Genomic DNA, 21,438 nt, shown 5'->3' with positions numbered 1-21,438 from the left:
AAAAATTCTTCCAGCAGAATCTTATGTCTTACTTAATGGAATGCAAAACCCTATTGAATTACTTGGGGAGTAACCTCCTTTGCTTTCAGACATCATTTCTAGAAAATTTATGACATATATAACTATCTTAACCTTACTGTAAGAAAATGATTTTTAAAGCTTTCTCATTGTGTTATCTCTGGCACTTTCTTTCAATCCTAAAATGACCATTGCATATTTCACAAGACTTGCTCCAGTTGTATGCTATAACTGATATTCTTCTCCTTAAATAGTTGTGCGTTGAGCCCTGTGTTTTATGCAGATTTATCACCAAAGGACTCTCAGATCTTTTCCATGGTTGGTAGTTGGCTACCGGGATTTTCTTTAATTTACCTGTTTAAATCTCCTTAAGCACCAGATCCTTTCTTAAAATCTTTTATATTTTTTGAATAATTAGCCATGTAATCATAATTTGTCACTGCATTAAGATCTAAAAAATTTAACTAACATTCATGAAGTGGGTAGGGCTAATGTCAGAATAGATGTCTAAATAATTTTCTTAAGAGATGAAAAAAGCCTCTCTTCTTGCTAACAGTTTGGCTAGAATATCCTCTAAATATCTCATTACTCTACAATATTGTGTCTTTAAGGTATTTATTTCTGTCCCATAAGGATTAAATGTTATATTTTTTTCATTTGTTGTCCCTGCTGTGTGAATTAGAGTAGGAAAATGAATAAAGGAAGTGTAAAAATATCACGCTGCAAGCTATTAACAAATTTTTATTATTCCTTATTCATTTTCCTACTCTAATTCAGTTTTCCAAGCATAGAAATGATTCTTTGACTGAAAAACTTTCATTTCAAATTCAGATACAAGAGAGAAAAAGAATCACAATAGAAACCTAACAGCAGTTTCTCTTTTTCTTACTTCTGCAATTCTTCGGAGTGAATGGGTAGGATAATGGGAAATGATTATTTTTATTAAGAAGGCTAGATAATGATTTAGATGAAAAAACAAAACAAAGCAGTTCTCTTAGTCATAAAAGCATGTCAGAGATCTAATAGTTTTGTCTTTAGCTCTCATATGTAGTAGGCATACGCTTTTCTCTTACAATTTTTTTTTAGGGGGGCTGGACAGAGTCTCGCTCTGTCGCCCAGGCCGGAGTGCAGTGGCCCGTTCTCGGCTCACTGCAAGCTCCGCCTCCCAGGTTCACGCCATTCTCCTGCCTCAGCCTCCTGACTAGCTGGGACTGGGACTACAGGCGCCCGCCACCACGCCCGGCTAATTTTTTAATATTTTTTTGGTAAAGACAGGGTTTCACCGTGTTAGCCAGGATGGTCTCGATCTCCTGACCTCGTGATCCACCTGCCTTGGCCTCCCAAAGTGCTGGAATTACAGGCGTGAATGAGCCACTGCGCCAGGCCTTCTCTTACAATTTTTTGTATGGCAAAAGCCAGTAAACAGAAGTTTTTTCTTATCGTCTGTGTGTATTTTCTCCTTATGGTTTCTTACAGAACTATCATTCAATGAAGTAGAACCATGCTTTCTCTCTGCATGTGTTTGAAAAAAAAAAAAAAAAAAAAAACTGCTCTTAACAAAACACATGTGAAACAAAAGGCTAATGTTATTCCATAATTTCATTGACGTTTATTAGAATGATTGCAGATAGCAAATGTTTTTTTTTTGAGGGATGATAAATGAAAGGTAAGTAAAGTTTTATAGACTCACCTAAAGTCATATAGCAGAGCTGTATCTACAACTTAAAACACCAGGTCTTTCTTCTAAAATAATTTCTATTTCCACTGACCACCATGATATAAAAATATGATAAATCAAATTAAAACTATGCAGTCTATATATCATAAGAAATATATTTTCATATAGGTATTTTTGAGCACTTTATTCATTTATTTCACAATCTATTCTATCAGAGGCTGTCATCGAGACACTAAGATAGAAATACCTGATAAAGAAAAGTTTATCCTGTCGTGAAGCTTATACTTGAGTGAGAAAAATAAAGAAAGTATAGACTCAACAAATAATTAAACATATTTACACATTGATATCTTCACTGGGGAAGACTAATTTAAAACAATGTAGATTTATGAAAGAATGCATTTTCGTGAGGATTGTTAGTGGAAAACACACTAATGTGAAATTTGAAACTGGATTTAAATGATAAAATTTAGGAGGTTAAATAAGATTATTTAGAAAAAGTGACTAACAGACAAAAATGAATAGCTAATACAAATACTTGGCTACAGTACCTAGAATGCTGACTAACAGTAAATATTATGGGTTAAGTAAAAGGAAAGCTTAAGAATGATTCTATATTGTTAGTTTTACCAACTAGACTAGTACCATGCATTTTTGTTTTGTTTTGTGAGACCGAGTCTCACTCTGTCTCCCATGCTGGGATGCAGTGGCATGATCTTTGCTCCCTGCAACCATCATCTCCCAGGTTGAAGTGATTCTCATGTCTCAGTCTCCTGAGTGACTGGGACTACAGGTGCCTGCCATCGCATCTGGCTAATTTTTGTATTTTTAGTAGAGATGGAGTTTCACCATGTTGGCCAGGCTGGGCTTGAACTCCTGGCCTCAAGTGATCCGCCAGGAGGGAGGATTAAGAAGAAATCAATCAGAGCTTCTAGAATTGAAAAACTCACTAAAGGAATTTCAAAATACATTTGAAAGTTCTTACATAATTTGGTTATTTCACCTGTGATGGCTTTATATTGTGTCAATTTGGTTAGGCTAAAGTAAGCTTCCTGGAGCTCCTTTTTCTTTAAGTGTTTGCTTAGGGCAGGCTTGAATTGGGATAAAAATATAAAGTTCATGATTGAACCTAACTCACTCTAACATTTAATGATGAAATCTCAGAAAAAGAGATTGAAAAGGAGTGGCTAGCCATGACAGGGGGAAGGGCAGGCTAGTATTGTGTTTTGAAAGCAAAATACATTTCTCAGCCTCTCAGAAATACAAATTTGTCAAATGCTGTTGTAAAGCCAAACATACTTGGATATGTTTCCTTATATCGAAAAATCTTGCTGTGAATATTAACAAAATAATTGTATGATTCCTTGAATTCAACATGGGGTTGAGAAAAGAATTTTTTTTATCAATGGGAAATAAGAGAATGTGATTTTATACTTATAGAATTTATGTAGTAGAGAGAGGAAAAAGATGATACTGAAAAATGAATTGTTTTAATAGTCAAATATTCTGGAAGGAGAGGTAAATATGTGGTTTATGAGAGAAAAGAGCCTCACTAAGGACAGAAGCACAGTGTACACTGTAAATATCCATACAGTGATATGTTCATGCTAAAAGATGAGAGAAATCCTATATAATTGTGATTATATTTTTTCAACTTCTTTGAATGATTCAATAAATATATTTTTGACTAAGCTCTGGGTAGGAAAAAAGGTAAAAATAAAATGAAACAAATTTCAGGTGGCTTAAATTCTTTTGTACTGAAGGAGACATACAATGAAAATAGTATTTAATATTTAATACTAAGCAGAGATACAATAAAATTAATATTGAATGCTAACTGAGCTTGTGGTATGTGTTACAAAAGAAATATATATCTCAGTTGCAAGGACAGTGATGAGACTGTTATTTTACATATTATAGTCAAAGAAGACCTCTCAGTGGAGATGACAATCGAACAAAAATGAATCAAATGAGAAACAGGTCACATGATTATTTTGAGACAGCATTTAAAGAGAGAAAACATCAAGTACAAAGGCACTGAGTAACTCTTACTGTGCTTCAAAATTTGAATTGTGGCTGAAGTAGAAAGGGAGTGAAAAAGATTTGTAGAAAATGAGATCAGAGATGGGGCATGCAGACAATTCATTCAGAGTCTTACAGTCACATAATTAAGCATGCATTTTAGCATAAATGTGATGGGAATGTAAAAAAGACTTTGAGTAAAATTGTGAAACACTCTATCGTGTATTTAATAAAAATTTATATAACCATGAATGACAATGATCTTTAAGAAGGAGAAGGTGAAATCTAGGTGAATGGTTAAAGAATTCAGGTCTGGTTACTTATCTAGATAAAGCAGCTATGTAGAGAGAAAGTGTGAAATATAATGTCCATGCAAAGGAATTTGTGTTTGAAAGGAAGAGTGACACCCAACTGAGTGATTTAAAACATAGGGAAGGAAGTAGGTAGATTTAGGCATGTATCTGGTTTTTGAGTTTGAAGAGTGAATATGTTTTCCAGTTTCACATTTTTTTTTTTCACTATAATAATTAATAAGGCCTCTTTTCATTTTCAAAAGTATCTAAGTTTAAAATAGTAATTATACAGTCGTCCAAAATTAAGAGTGAAAGCAGACATTCAATCTCAATGACCACCAATTATTTTTATGTAAAAGGAGGCCAAAATATTCCATGATGATATGTGTTGTGCCGTGTGTATGGGGTGGGGTTTTGAGGGGAAGCTGTATTTTGAAAGAAGGAATAAGGATCCTTGGTAAGATTTTCGAATAACTTTGGGGTAATGGGACAGGAATATATATATATATCATGAAGAGAGAGAAAGAAAGAAAGAGTGTGTCTGTGTTGAACTGTAGTTTTAAAATCTGTGATGTAATATAAAATCATAACCAGATATATGGCTCTTATATCTGAAAGTTTACCTTGCTAGTGAAAGTCTAATTTCAAACTTTTGTAGCAAGTATATTATTTCCAAAGTAATTACTTTTGTGAAGTTCTAAAAATGTATTATGTTAATGGACTGATAGCATAAATGAGTTCCCTTTTTATTACATGTACATATATTATACATGTGTGTGTTTTTAAATATACATGTGTGTATTTTAAAATATATGTGTTTCTGAAATTCTGTGTGTGTGTTTGTATTCTGCAATTGTGTTGGGTATCCTGTTACATAAACACTTGAAGTAGAAAATCTTACAGTTCTTCAATGATCAATTTAGGAAGAATCTTGAATTTTTACCTGTTTATCTCCTATTGTAATCACCTTTAATATTATTTCCAACATAAAATACACAATAAAAGATATTAAATATTATCTATCATTGAAATTACTACATTCACATATCAACAATTGTATGTAGTGTTTATTCTTGAAACTGCTGAAAGAAGAAAGAGTAAACATAAGGCCATATATAACGAAATTCTATTTGGTAGGAAAGTTTAGCTCTATTGCTGCATTTTCAAGTGTATATTAGTGGCATCTTCTGGTACATATATAATTAATTTTGTGCTCATAGTGAAGTAGCTGGAGGAAAACAATCTGCAAACTCAACTGTGCAGTAAAATATACCTTATAAATATCAAAGACAGAAATTAAGTCAAAATCAACAATAAATAAGCTTTTTCCTTAATTTACTACATAATCAGGCTACATTTTTAGCCAATATTTTTTAAAAATAGTTACATTATTTTTTGTGATTGCCTTAAGCTACAGTATATCAAAATACTCAGAATCACAAGAGAGGTTCTTATTCAAATGGGAAAAGTGATTTGCAAAAACAAAATGCTTTTGGAAAAATATATCTTTTGGGAGCAAATTAAATATGGTATTAAAGTAACAAAAGTAACATATTCCTTGGGATCTAGAAAGCCATGGGCATGTGCAAGAGTTTTCATTACCCACGACAAACCTACAATGTCCAAAAGCTTTTTCTGTTTCTCTAACTTTAATGCTCTATGTTAGTAGGAAGTGAAGGCTAAGGCAGAGATACAAAGTGTCAGAAAATCAAAAGCATGTCTCAACATCCCTGTACGCACTCAAAGTTGTTTCGCAAAAGGTGAGAGACATATTGGTTCAAGACTTTGAAGAACATCTTTTGAAAACTATTAGCTGGTCACTATTCTGAGCAGTGACTGCACACAACAAAGAATATATGGTTTATAGAATTCATCCAGAAAATTAAACAAAATTAATTTTGTTTTGCATATGTTTCTATATCCTCAAATATAAAGTATAGTGGTTGGATGGTATGGTCTGAAAAGTGGAATGTTCAAATCCAGTCTCTGTTACCCTGTTATTTGGGCATAAATCAACTGCCTTACAACACCAATTTCTTATATATAAAATTTGAGTATAATAATATATAACTTATTCTGATACATAGCAGTTTATTAATATGAACTCTTATATTGTATTATAAATTTTACTTCTATCATCTCCTTGAAAATATGTGATGCTTCATTACTTTCTTTATCCTTAAATTTTAGCAGTAATTATTTTTTGCTAGTTGTTCAATAAATGTAAACTGACATTGTGTTGCTAAATATGCCAAATAATGTCCTTGGTATATGTTTTTAAAAATGTACTACAACATCATAAGTGCTTGCTTCCTATGTGACAAAGAAAAGCTATCATAAGTACCTAGGGGCTTTTAAAATGAATTACAAGTGGAATGTTATAAAAAATATATATATTTCTCATAGAGATACAGAGTAGAATGATGGTTATCAGAGACTGGGTAGGGTAGCAGGGAGGAAAAGATAAAGATAGGATGGTTAATAGGTACAAAATAGAAGCTAGATAGAAGGAATATGGTCTAATGTGTGGTAGCACTACAGTTAAAAACGTATTGTATATTTCAAAATAACTAAAAGTTATTTTGAAGAATTACATTGAATTGAAATGTTCCTAACACAAATAAATAATAAATGTTAGAGGTGATGGATACCCCAATTACCATGATTCAATCATTACATATTGCTAATTTGTATAAAAAATGATTAAATGTAAATAAATTAAAAGGGATGAGAAATTGGGTGCAGTGAAACACATGTGTAATCCCAGCTACTCAGGAGGCTGAAGCAAAAGGATCACTTGCTACCAGGAGTTTAAGGAAGACTTGGCAACATAGCACGACCCCATCTCTAAAAATATGCACAAATAAAATAAAATAATAAATTGAAAAATAGAGTTGTGAAGAAAGAGTTAAAATTGCAGCAATAAGTGCAAAATATCTGACACTTTTACCCTAATTAGAAGCTAAGTTGTTTGCCACAGTTTCATGATTGTTGGCAGAAAACACGTGACTCCTGAATCACAGAAAAAGCACAAATTATCACTTACAACAATAGCAATGACCAGTTTTTCATATTTGTGCCCAGTTCCTAAGCCCCAATTCCTATATAATGATTCAAGTAAGACTATGTGACATATATACATATGTCAGGTTGTTTAACAGTAAAACTCCAAGTTTATGTAAATAGAATCATTTATAATAAAGAGTAAGCACAGCTAATGTTTGTTGTTGAGGAAAAATGTCTTACTATATTGTGAAGTAAATAAACCTGCCCTTTGTTCCAGTGCATGCAACTATCTATCTTCAGTGGTTGCTTACTATATAAATATCTTTAAAATACAGTTTAGGATAATGACAGTCAGTGTCTCTTTTCATAATTTGTTTCTGTTATTCAAAAATATCTCTTGCAAATGGTAGAACCTTGATGGAAGAAGGCATATACCCAAGTGGATTATATTGGGTATTTACCAGCAGTCTCAAGGGTGGTAACCACTATTAACCCTCCTTTACTACAGGTTTTCCTTATTTCAAACCCAAATCTACTTTAGACAATATGATTAAAGATTTAGAACAGTGAATTCTTAATTGATATTTGTTCTGGGCAAGAAAAACAATGGACTACTACCAGTATTTCCCATTTCCCAGAAATGGGAAAGTATCTTAGTCCATTCATACTGCTGTATCAAAATAATACAAACTTGGTGACTGAAAAAATACCAGACATTTATTTCTTACAGTTCTAGAGCCTGAGATGTCCACAATCAAGGCATTAGTAGACTGAGTATCTGGTAAGAACTCACTCTGGTTCACAGATGGCACTTCCTTACTGCATCCTCACAGGGAGAAAACGGTCAACAAGCTCCCTCCAGCCTCTTTTATACAGGCACTAATTTCCCTTATGAGGGTTCTGCCTTCATTACCTAGTCGCCTCCCCGGAGCCCCATCTCTTAATACCTTCACAGTGGGAATTAGATTTCAATGTATAAATATTGGGAGGAATGCAGTCGTTCAGACCATTTTATATATATATATAAAAAATACATGTTATATATTATATATGAAATATATAATACACACACATATATGTATTTACAGTCATATGACATATTTCTTATGTACTTCAGAGGAGAAGTGCTATTAGAAATCAGAATTGTCAATGGAAATATAATACATTTGACTTAAAATAGGAAAAATAAATTGGAAGTTTTAACTTAATCAATTAAATAAATGTATTCTAAAATTGAATAGGAAAGGAAGTTAGAGACTCCATTGGACTAAATGATGGGAATGAGAGTTTGCAAAGGACACATTAGGCAATTGTATTTTTTCCCACCTTACAGAAGTTTTATTTTACTTATATTAGTTTGGTTTTAAATTTGCATAACAGTTCTGGATATCTGTCAAGAACTGTTAAAGGTAGTAGATGTGGCTAGATGCAGTGACTGGTTTCCGTAATTCCAGCTGCTTGGGAGGTAGAGGCAGGAGGGTGGCTTGAGGCCACGAGTTGAAAAGCAGCATGGGAAACATTAGCAAGACCACATCTGTGGTCTAAAATAATAAAATAAAATAAAATAATATGAATAAAATAAGAAATAAAATGAAATAAAAATCTAGCCAGACATGGTAGTGCCTGCTTGTAGTCCCAGCTATTCGAGAGACTGAGGTGAGAGGATTGCTTGAGCTCAAGGAGTCTGAGGTTGCAGTAAGCCATGATCATGCCACTGCACTCCAGCCTGGGTAACAAAGTGAGACATCATCTACCAAAAAAAAAAAAAAAAAAAAAAAAAAGAAAAGACAAGACAGTAAAAGCCGTCCTAGATGTCTATTGCATGTTTCCTCTACTATGCTGCTTTACCCTACAGTTAACAAATTAGCCTGCTACAGTTATACGGATGCAGGCAGAAGAGATGAGATTCCTGAGTCTAGGGTATAGTACAGTTTATTTCTCATGTTATAAGCAGTAGCCAGAATATCAGCATTGTCTTGGGCCAGTTGTTCAAACTGTAATTTGTATAAGGGAACATACAGAGGGACAGATGACAAATGCACACACAGTGAGTTGAGTTAAAGAAAAATCTTGAGCTTAGGAAACTCCAAACTTTTTACAAGAGTGACAAATAAACCTAACTTTTCCCCACAAGAAATATTTTCTTTATTATACTGTAGAAGAAAAAAATCCTACCTCTTTTTCCGTGGGAGGACATTATCTCCAATTTTAATGTCCATCTACTAACCATATAATGTCCATCTGCTAACCTTAAGAATTTGGTTACATGGTTACTGATGCTTGCGCTCTCAAGAGGTCCAGAAACATAAAAGACACATGAGATTTCTCTCCCAACAATTTCAAAGGCAAAGATACAACATGGTTAGCATTGGATTTAACAGTATATAGTCCTAAAATTCTGTGAAGTAGTACATGATTTCATAATGTTAACCAAATTAGGACTGTGAATGTGGGCTTCCTTAAAAAGTGGCAGGGACAGTCCTGTGATCTTTCACCTGTCAAAATGTGGACAAATACTAACTATGTAGGCTTGGAAAGACTGATTATGTGGAAAAATTTGGGGGTTATTAAAACTAGTGACAAATGCAAGTAAGAGAGACCATAGCAGAGACAACAAAGCAGGTTATAATTTTGAGTTTCAAAATGAGATCTAATTATTTTCACAGAAATGATTTAGAACAAGAGAGTGAGACTCTAAGCTAAACTATCTCAGATCTATTGCTGATAATGACTAAAATTGAAAGACATGTTGACTTGTCTGTGAGGGAAGAAGATTATCCACTAATCTACATGTTCTCTGTATCTGAGGACTCCATATGGATTCTCTGGTGACAACAACCTAAAGAATACTTACATGTCTTACTTTAGGCCACGAATGACAACTACCATTTGATCGTCAGTGTATAGGCTGTGTTTTCCATTCTGCTTAATTTTCATGTGCCCTGAGAAAATTATCAATCAATAGATTGATAAGAAGCATAAGAAGATTTAATAACAAATTTCTACACTCTGTGTGAACATAAACTAAAATAGTACATTGCTAAGACAGTGTCCTGTATGCAGTATAAAATAAGTTATGAATATCGGCTTAGTTACATCACAGCTCTATACACACTCCTTTTGTGAAATGTGAATGTCAATGGGATTCATTTAAGGAAATATACATTTAACTCAGATATATGGATTTGGGTGAAACTTGGTGGCCTCAATATTGCGTGTAAGGGACTTCTAGAAAGACACAAAGGACATTAATCTAAACTACCTGGCATAATAAGACAATTTGGGCGTGGAATATCTGAAACTATCAGTCTCATGGGACACATACTATTTCTTAATACAGTCTATTTTCCTAATGGCATGATTTTTGTTAACATTCAATGGAAATTACAAATATGATGACTCGTTTTGCACTGGCCCCAAATTGCCTTTTTTTTTTCTTTTCTTTTCTTTATTTTATTTTATTTTATTTTTTTCTGGAGGAGGTTAGAAACTGGTCTGAAAGTTCTGAGTCAGACCAAAACAATGTTCTTGGAGGCTTACTCTCATGATAAAAGAGACTTGCTAACCCAAAAAAGGTACATAAAATAAGCAAAAATGAAAAAAAATTAAAATGTTCCCCAACAGAATACAGACTAATTCTGGAAATAGAGAGAGAACAAAAAAGTATAATTGGGCTGGATGTGGTGGCTCACGCCTGTAATCTCAGAATTCTTGGAGGCCAAGGTGGGCGGATCACCTGAGGTCAGGAGTATCAGACAATCCTGGTCAACATGGGGAAACCCCATCTCTACTAAAAATACAAAAATTAGCTGGGTATGGTGGTGCATGCCTGTAGTCCCAGCTACTGAGGAGGCTGAGGCAGGACAATCACCTGATCCCGGGAGGCATAGCCTGTAGTGAGCCAAGATTGTGCCCCTGCACTCCAGGCAGGGAGACAGAATAATACTCTGCCTAAAAAAAAAATTTTAAAAAGATGATTAAGCATAATTGCATGACTAACTAAATATTGAGTTAAACATAGTACCACACTGTTGAGCAATGCTAAGAGTAGACATATAGTATATATTCATTCAGCAACAACTACTGAACATTCAAATCAGTTTAGAATTGCTTGTCATTAAAAATCAGAGGTTGCATATGGTAGAGAATGAGGTCATACAAATAAGTTTGTGGAAAAATTAAGATAAATAATTAGAATTTTATTAGAAATTCTGCCTTTTATTTTTGTTCTTTAATGATCTAGTTTCTAGAGATAACAGAGAATTTAAAGTTATTACTGTGCAATCAGTTGAGACTGCACCCAAATAAGCCACACATGGTGATCCCTAATGGGGTGGGGGAGATAGGAAGTGTCACCTAAAGGCACCTAGAAGTTTGTGGATGTAAAAACCTATTTTATGTATCTGAAGTATTGTTATGTTCACAAACCAGGCAGAATATGTAAATAGCTGAGCAATGGCTTCTAGTCAGCCCTTATTATTTGGAATATGTTGTACATGAGGAAAGCTTATTTCTGTCGGAACAGAATGAAAAGCGGGTACTACAATTGTAATTGATTTATGGTGTGCCAAACATAAATTTAATCTCTAGGACATAGCTAAGTAATGCAGCAAAGGGTTGCAACCTCACTGATAGAATTAAGTGAAAATTAATATTATGTAATATTTATTGCCAAGATAAGAAAATATTTTAGAAGCTGTGATGAAGGCAGGCTTGAGGTAATACCTATAGAAAACAATTAATGGATGGAAGATAAAATGTCTTTCACTTTGCATACATTACAAACTCTAAGATATATTCATATACATATACATCCACACATATAGCCTATTAAAATAATTGATGAAGGAAAAGAGTAACTGAGACGGTTAGACAAAGAGTTCTCAAAAATATCTGAAAGTATAGAATGTTGATTACCATACAAATGACTTCATATTCTCCATTGAATAGCCCAAATCCTGGTGACCTTTGAGACTTTGTTTTGTTCTTTCTTTGGAATATTGCAGAAAATATTGTAAGAAAAATAAGGAACAGATATCTGGGAAATATGCCCTAAGAATACATTGATCAAATTCAAAAGGTAGACTGGAAAGAAAAGTGTTAAAGCGGTTTTTCAGTGATCCATTTATTCCCTAAATAGTAGGAGCACATTTTAAAAGAAAGAAGGCAGGTGGCCAGGTCTAATTTTTTTTTTTTTTTTTTTTTTTTGCAAAGATGCCAACAGTTGGCCTCCTTATAAGTATTATTTGATATTGTTAGGAGGTAAGTCTATATTTACGTAATGCTCTTGGAAAGATGCTCCTGAGTTTAGCTTTGTTTATGGTAAATAAACCTACTATTTGTAGATGTATTAGTCACAGCTTCCTGAAAATATCATGTAAGCCCTTACATGGACTGGATATTAAATGAGGATGTTTCATTATCCAAACTCTCCCCACTGTGTGATGTGGTAAGTCAATCTCACTTAGAGGTCTCAATTTATCCTCTGGTCAGAGATCATGTCCGATTTATAGAGCTTTATCTTGGGGATTCACAATGTCACAGAACTCTCCTGCTTTTCTTGTGCTTCCAGATTTCTTGTGTCCTTGAAATTATGTAAAACTTAACACAAAATTTGTAAGGTTTTTCCAAGATATTCAAGAAAATTATGTAATATCTCATTACAGCCTTCAAATGAAATGAGACACAAATAATCTCAGGAAAAGAAAGTGTGGTCACTTACAAGGAAGGAGTAGGAATCACCCACAGAAATGTGGCATGTATATAATAATAGCTATGACTGGTTCTTGAAATATGCCTCCTTCATTTAACAGTAAAGTTATAACAGGTTTGTCAGATTTATTGTGCATTATATTAAGGTTGGTATGGTGATCTTCTCTAAAATCTATAAAGTTCATTTTTCAGTGCATTATGAATGGAGTTACTCAGCATTTCTATCAGGCTCCGCCCCATTAATCTCACACCAGTTTTCCAACATCACCATAACTGCTCAGTAATGACTGCAGCTTATGGCTCCAAGTCCTGTGGTAATCCTCACTGGGACATAAATATATCAGTATTAAATGATTTGTCTTGAAACAACTCTTGCTGTGAATAAATATAGTGTTTGATGATCTGTATAGACCTACATTTCTTCCTGTTCACATATCTTCCTGGTCACATATCTTCCTGGTCAAAACTCTGATGGGATGGTCTCATCAGTGGTCAACTGTGGTTCCCTACTGAGTGCTTAATTCACATCTAGTACTGAGGTCTATTCTGATCCTTTGAGTAGCTCTCTTGGAAACTTTTTACCAGAAAAAAATGACTCAGTTATGCTAGAATTTGCCACTTTCATGGTAGTTTCATTGTGTTACTGGGTACCTATTCCAGGGATAAAAAATTTAGCTGGAGTTGATTGTCCCTGATTAATTAAACATTCCTAAAATCTGTTTTTATATCTACTTGTTCCCATTTCCATACAAGAATCTATGAAGTCTTTTCCAAGTCATATGAGTATGTACTATTCTTCACTCAGCCCTGTCTCCAGTAGATACCCATCTAAAATAGGCCCTTGGCTGAAATTGGATATGATTGTACTCTCCTGTTTCCCATCTCCTCACTAGTACTGTGCTCAGTCAAGGGTGTCTCCTGCTGTATTTGGACCCATAGTTTCTAGATAAAAGCCCATTAGTTTCATTATATCCTTACCTAGGGCACCAGAGAGTATCTAAGAATAAGAGTCTGAAATGGCTTGGGGTATTTCCTGCTAAGTCTGCAGAGCTATACCTTCCCTCTGGTATCTGGAACTAGTTCTTAAGCTTAAAGATGCAAGCATTTTTGTAGTTCCACAGTCAGTCTCAACTTCCGTTGTGACTGAGTAACAGGCCAATCTTGCAGGGGAATAATAATACACAGTTACATTATTATAGTGGCAAGACATCTGTGCTGCTATTGTAATTCTCAAAACTTGGACAAATGTACTGGGATTTGGTGATATAAAAGTATTCCATAAAAATAGGACAGGTGTATGCAGTGAATCTCCAGAATATCTAGTCACTAACTTTGGATGCTAGGCTACTAGGGACTCATGAAATATATACTGATATTAACCACAGAAGTTCCAAGTATTTATCGACCAAGAAGAAGAAGTGTGTTGTAATATATTTATATAAATTAACTGTCTAGAGGATCATATATTACACAGTTCAGAAGAGCAGCTTTTTACTCTTACTTCCTTATGTAATATACGTTTCTTAATGCAAAACAGAAGGCTAAGATAGGGACGATAAATCTTAACAATTTACTTTCGAGAGAATTTCTAAGAACTGTTTTTCTGTTGTTTTGTGTACAGTGAATTATAATTACTAAATGTTACATGAGTTTTAGCAAATGGTACCAAGGATGGAGCTTTCAGATTTCCAACTATTAATGGAAAACAGAGACATATGATTATACTACCATTTTCTGAAAATATCTCTTCAAAAACATAGTAGTAGAGCATATACTTGTATGTGAGAAATATCATATCAAACTAAATTTTGTTAATTACCAATTAACATTTCAATAAATGTTACATGAAAGTATGAGATAACTAAGTTTAGAAATTCCTGGGGATTAATTTCAAATGAAACATTAATTTCATTCATATGAAAGTCATAAACTCTTGAGTTTACATAAAATAATCTAAATCTCTAAAACTCAAAAAGCTTTAGCATAAACATGGACTAAAAATTTAGTAGTGTATTTCACATGAGAACCATAAATAAGTTTTCTAGCTGGTTTAGCTGTGATTTAATTTGAGTGAAGCTACATTAGAAATATGCCAAAGAGTATTAATATGAGAATATGTAAAGCCTTTTTGTGGTTATGTCATTATATTTATATATGTGTATAAATTTCAAAAAAAGTTTAAAAATGCAAAATAATATTCAGCATCTGTTTAGAGTGGGAGAAAATCATAGTATACTAAGATTGTTAAAGGTCAGATTTAGAGTTATGTTATAGTCTGACTAGTTACTGCATGAAAGCAGCTTAATAAACTATTTAGTAGGATATTAGTTTTGAAAGATGATTAACTTAGGGAAAAGTAGTAGAGCACACAACCACATGTTAATATTTTTTATTGCATTGTGAAAAAAGTTGACAATATTTGTCAAATATTGAAAAACATGTTAACCAGAATAATGGTTACCAAGAGTTATTGACTAGCATTAAAATAATTTCATTCTCACAAGTAGTGTGTTAGCATTTCTACCACATTAGTGATATGTATAAAAATACACATTAATATAAGAACATTTAAGTATACACATGTAATTTATTCACATGAAATGCGTTCTTAAAATTTTCAGAAACTCAATCTTTGAGGCATGAAGTCACATCACACCAACATGTGTAAGAGAGGTAATACAGAAAACTACTAGTCATGCAATAAGGAATCTTGAATATATTTTCTTAAATAAGTAATAGATAACACTTTTTCTTAGAAAATATTTGATCACTTTGTATTTTGTTTTTGTTTTTAATTTTATTTTATAAGTTCCAGGGTACCTGTGCAGGATGTGCAGGTTTGTTACACAGGTAAACATGTGCCATGGGTGTTTGCTGCACCTATCAACCAATCACCTAGGTATTAAACCCTCCCTGTATTAGCTATTTGTGCTGATGCTCTCCTTTCCCCCACCCCTTGCAACAGGCCTGCAACAGTGTGTGTTGTTCCCCACTCTGTGTCCATGTGTTCTGATTGTTCACCCTCCACTTATGAGTGAGAACATGCAGTGTTTGGTTTTATGTTCCTGGGTTAGTTTGCTGAAGTTGATGGCCTCTAGCTTTATCCATGTCCCTGCAAAGGGCATGATCTCATTTCTTTTTATGACTGCATGGTATTCTATGGTGTACATGTACCACATTTTCTTTATCAAGTCTCATTGATGGGCATTTGGGTTGGTTCCATGTCTATGCTATTGTGAATAGTGCTGCAATAAATATACATCTGCATGTGTCTTTATAACAGAATGAATTATATTCCTTTGGGTATATACCCAGTAATGGGATTGCTGGGTCAAATGGTGTTTTTGGTTCTAGATCCTTGAGGAATGGCTGCACTGTCTGCCACAATAGTTGAACTAATTTACATTCTCACCAACAATGTAAAAGCATTTCTTCTTCTCCACAGCACTCCCAGCATCTGTTGCTTCTTGACTTTTTAATAATTGCCATCTTACTGGTGTGAGATGATATTTGGAATCTTATAGACTCAGTATACTTGAGAAATAATGTTACAATTTTCTTACTCCTTAAGAAAATAATGCTACAGTTTTCTTCTCCTTAGTTCAGCTAGGTCCAAGTTTTTGTCCCACGACCAAGAAGAATGAGGCATGTGGACACTAGGGAGTGAGTAAGGCAGAGTAGGGCTTATTAAGTGACAGAAACTTTCAATAGCAAGAAGGGACCCGAGAATTGGTTGCCAGAAATGGGGCTAAGTTCTAGGTCTTTTATGTGGCAGAGGCAAGGAAGTCTTCTGTGGGTTCCACCCAAATGGGACAGATAAATTTGGCCCCTGGAGGTGTTTCATCTGTGCATGCCTAGGGTTGGCCATAGCTACTCCATCTTTGTTATTAACCATGAGTGCCTAAGCAAAACTTATGGGGGGCTAAAGCTGCAATGCTAATAATATTACAACTCCTCCGGGTCAAGGTATGGACATTTAGTTGATTTATTGTGCCTGCACCTAAGTTGGGATAGTAACTTCTGAGCAAATATCCTGGCATAAGAGGAAGATCTTAACCACACTTCTTCTCACTAGCTACAGGGTCAGTGCAAGTGTGCTCCCATGGCTGTTTTTTCTCCCCCAAGACCCTCCCCTTCTATCTTCCTAGCCATCCTCTAACTGTCTCCTCTCTCAATATGACATATTTGTTATTATACATACTATTTGAAGTGATGAATTTCAAAAAAGTAAACAGATTTAATTTAAGGATAAAATAATGCAGCTACACATTTCATAAGACAATAAAACAAAATATACTCCTAACTGAAAGAAGAGCATTTTATCTTTCTCAAATCCTTTGCTGGCTTGGATAGTTGCTTCTGCACTTGTTGGCACATACTGATGTTACCAGACTATGAAGGGCACAATTTTGTGTATTCTTTTTGCTTATCTCATAAACCCTCCTGGAATCTACCAACACTTCCTGGAAATATGGTGATAAGTGCAAACAAAACTAAGCGAATTAGTGTTAAATTCCTAAGTGTCTCTGCATTATCATAATTATCACTAGGGTAGTTAAGCACTGTTGCTCAAGTCTAGTTCATTCCATCATTGATTTGGTGCATGTTTCACAAACATAAACTCTGACCTCTCAGTCTTACACCAATGCAATGAGGATATGATGATGAAAGTACAACATCTTCCTAGCAAGTTTTTTTCCCTTAGAAGTCACTTCTTCAAAATTTAGATGAGAGGGAAAATAAGATGTGATCTGTACTTTTGCTATGATTTAAAACTTAGATTTTAGACTCCATATCTGATGAAACTCCAAAATTCCTGTGTACTATAAGCTCAATGGCTCCCCTGTGATGTTTTATATACTTTTCAGATGTACTTATTCCCTACTTTATGAGAAATTAGTCATTAATGTTAGCTTCATATTATATAATAGTATTTCTAAAACATTAAATTGTCAACTCTGAATGAGAAACCTGACATATTGTTGTATTTCAAAGATCTACTATCTTGACTGGCATTTTTGTATGTATGAATGGAAGAAAAAATGAATGAGACAGATTTAATCTTCTATTTTAAAGTATCAATTAAGTAAATGTCTTCTCAGCTTCCCTATTACATTTTAAGCTTATTTTCAAGAATTAGATAGTCTTTAATATTATTTATAGTTAAATTCTGGCCCAAATCTGTAAGGTTTCAGTATTTCCATATGACATAGCAAAGTTCCAAGGAGCTAGAGATTTTTTTAACGTCTAGCATACATTATGACATTTAGTAGGTACTCAATAAATATTTGTTGGGTAAAAGATTGTGCTGAGAAAAATGCATGGCATACGAGAAACACAGCGAATGTTAAAAATAAAATTATCTCCCTAACCATAAGTTACTTAAGACTCAATGCTTTTTTTTGGGAGGCCAAGGTGAGCATATCTCCTGAGGTCAGGATTTCAAGACCAGCCTGGCCAACATAGTGAAACCCTCCATCTCTACTAAAAATGCCCGAATTAGCAGGGTGTGGTGGCACATGTCTGTAATCCCACATACTCAGGAGGCTGAGGCAGGAGAATCACTTGATCCCAGGCACAAGCTGAGATTGTACCACTGCACTCCAGCATGGATGACAGAGTGAGACTCCATTAAAAAAAAAGACAATGATTTTTGAGAAATGTACATTTAAGAGGGATGATACAAAGAGGTAATGTGCTATATAAGTTAAATGCACACACACACACACAGACACACACACACACTGGTGAGGCTATACATGTGATATGGTTTTGACTGTATCCCAACCCAAATCTCATTTTGAATTGTAGCTCCCCACATGTTGTGGGAGGGACTTCGTGGGAGGTGATTTGATTATGGAGGTGGTTCGCTTATGCTGTTCTAATGATAGTGAGTGAATTCTCATGAGATCTGATTACTTTAAAAGAAACTCTTACAGCTTCGCTCTACAATTCTCCTTCCTGCCATCATGTGAAGAACATGTTTGCTTCCTTTTCCAACATGATGATAAGTTTCCTGAGGCCTCCCCAGTGCTGCAGAACTGTAAATTAAACCTCTTTCTTTTATAAATTACCCAGTCTTGGATATTTCTTCATAGCACTATGAGAACAGATTAACACAGTAAATTGGTACTGCAGAAAGTGGGGCACTGCTGTAAAAAAATACCTGAAAATGGGGAAGCAAGTTTGGTAACTGGGTAACAGGCAGAGTTTGGAACAGTCTGGAGGGCTGAAAAAAGACAGGAAAATGTTAGAAAGTTTGAAACTTCCTAGAGACATGTTGAATAGCTTTCAAAAAATTGCTGATAATATGGAAAACAAAGTCCAGGCTAAAGTGATCGGAAATGGAGATGAAGAACTTGTTGGGAACTGAAATAAAGGTGATTCTTGCTATGCTTTAACAAAGAGACTAGTGGCATTTTGCGTCTGCCCTAGAGATCTGTGGAAATTTGAACTTGAAAGGGATTTAGGGCATCTGGCAGAAGAAATTTCTAAGCAGCAAAGCATTCAAGAGATAACTTGGGTGACATTAAAAGCATTTGGTTTTATGCATTCACAAAGATATGGTTTCAAATTGGTACTTAAGTTTAAAAGGGAAGCAGAACGTAAAAGTTTGCAAAATATGCAGCCTGATGATAGAAAAAACAAAACAAAACTAAAATTCTGAGGAGAAATTCAACGAGGAGCCAAATGTTAATCACCAAGACAATGGGAAAAATGTCTCAGCGCATTTCACAGATCTTCGCAGCAGCCCCTCCCTTCTCCTTCCAGCTGCCATGTAAAGAAGAATGTGTTTGCTTCCTTTTAAGGTATGATTGGAAGTTTCCTGAGGCTTCCGCAACCCTGCATAACTGTGAGACAATTAAACTTCTTCCTTTATAAATTTCTCAGTCTTGAGTGTTTTTCCATAGCAGCATGAGAATGGACTAATACAACATGCTATGTGAGTAAGCTTCATGACAGTCTCATAGACAAATAGCCTTGATTCTATCCAATTATCTCCTCCAATCCCTCCTTCTACAGAGATTCTTGATTATCCATATTATTTCTCACTGTTATTAGCCCAGCATTTCTTGAATAAGAGGACACAATAAAAGGAAAATAGAAGGATCTTATTTTTTACAGACTAAATAGACAAGTAAAAAATAGTATTATAGGGAAAGCATTAACTCGACTCTTAATTGTTACTGTTAAAACAACTCCCTGAATATAATTTAAACACATTTACAACTTTAATTGAGTCAAGTGTATCACTAAATACCATGATATATCACTTACATAAAAACATTTAATGACCAACAAAGGGAAAATTTTCTGAATTAGTTTATACTAAAATGAAGGTTATGATAATTTTTAAAAGGTATTAAAAACCTCTCTGTGCTATTAGGGGAGTCTGATACCTTTTATATTTCATAAAATTGTTTTCTGGATTTATTTATGAGATATACTTTTTCAGACAAGTTTGAAAATTTTTTCAGTAATATTTTATGTGAAACATTTGAATTCAAGGAGGCTAATGATATTTAAAATGGTAATAATAGTGCTATTTATTTTAATACATTTTATCTAATTATTGGATGGAATTTTCAACTTCAAGATGTAACTTTGTTCTAATTAAATAGACAAGAATTTGTATTTAGTACATTCTCCAAATGCATATGACTTATATTTTTATCCTTCTAAATTAAATACAATCATTCTTATAATATATACACAATTGTTATTCTTTCTTTGGTTACTAGTTAACATGTCTATAATCTATAATCATTCTTTGACAGATTCATAATCACATATATGGGTGATTAGTGGTTTTCAATACTTAGTAAAAAATTAGTGATTTCCGATACTACTTTTATGTGAGATTAGCTGTGTTTTTTAAAGTTTTACTTTGTTTATTTATTTATTCTTTTTTTTTTTTTTTAGACAGAATCCCGCTCTGTCGCCCAGGCTGCAGTGTCGTGATCTCGGCTCACTGCAACCTTCGTCTCCCGGGTTCACGCCATTCTCCTGCCTCAGCCTCCTGAGTAGCTGGGACTACAGCCGCCCGCCATCATGTCCGGCTACTTTTTTGTATTTTTAGTGGAGATGGGATTTCACCGTGTAAGCCCGGATGGTCTCGATCTCCTGACCTCGTGATCCGCCCGCCTTGGCCTCCCAAAGTGCTGGGATTACAGGCATGAGCCACTGCGGCTGGCTTATTTTGCTTTTAAGTGACAAATAATTTTACATATACATACACATACATACATAAAATGATTATATATATATCAATTATATATACAAATATATATGTGCACATGTGTATAGAGATGCACATGTATATATGAGTTGCAGTGTGATACTTCAATACATGTATACATTGTATAAATCAAATCATGATCGTTAGTATATCACCTCAAACACTTGTTATTTATTTATGGTAGGAACATTCAAAATTCTCTCTTTTAGCTATTTTGAAACATACAACACATTATTAACTGCAGTTACCCTATTGTGCAATAGAGCACCAGAACTTATTCCTCCTTTCTAACTGTAACTTTGTACCTGTTGACTAACATCCCTTCATCCCCCTTCCTCTCTGCTTCCCCACAGCCTCTCTACTTTTATGAGATAATTTTTTTTTTTTAGATTTCACAAATAAGTGAGATTATATGGTATTTGTTCTTTCATGCTTGGATATTTTACTTAGCATAATGCCCTTTAGGTTCA

This window comes from Chlorocebus sabaeus, chromosome 3, assembly GCF_047675955.1.
Source record: "Chlorocebus sabaeus isolate Y175 chromosome 3, mChlSab1.0.hap1, whole genome shotgun sequence".
Classification (NCBI taxonomy): domain Eukaryota; kingdom Metazoa; phylum Chordata; class Mammalia; order Primates; family Cercopithecidae; genus Chlorocebus; species Chlorocebus sabaeus.
This window is presented reverse-complemented; position numbering follows the sequence as displayed.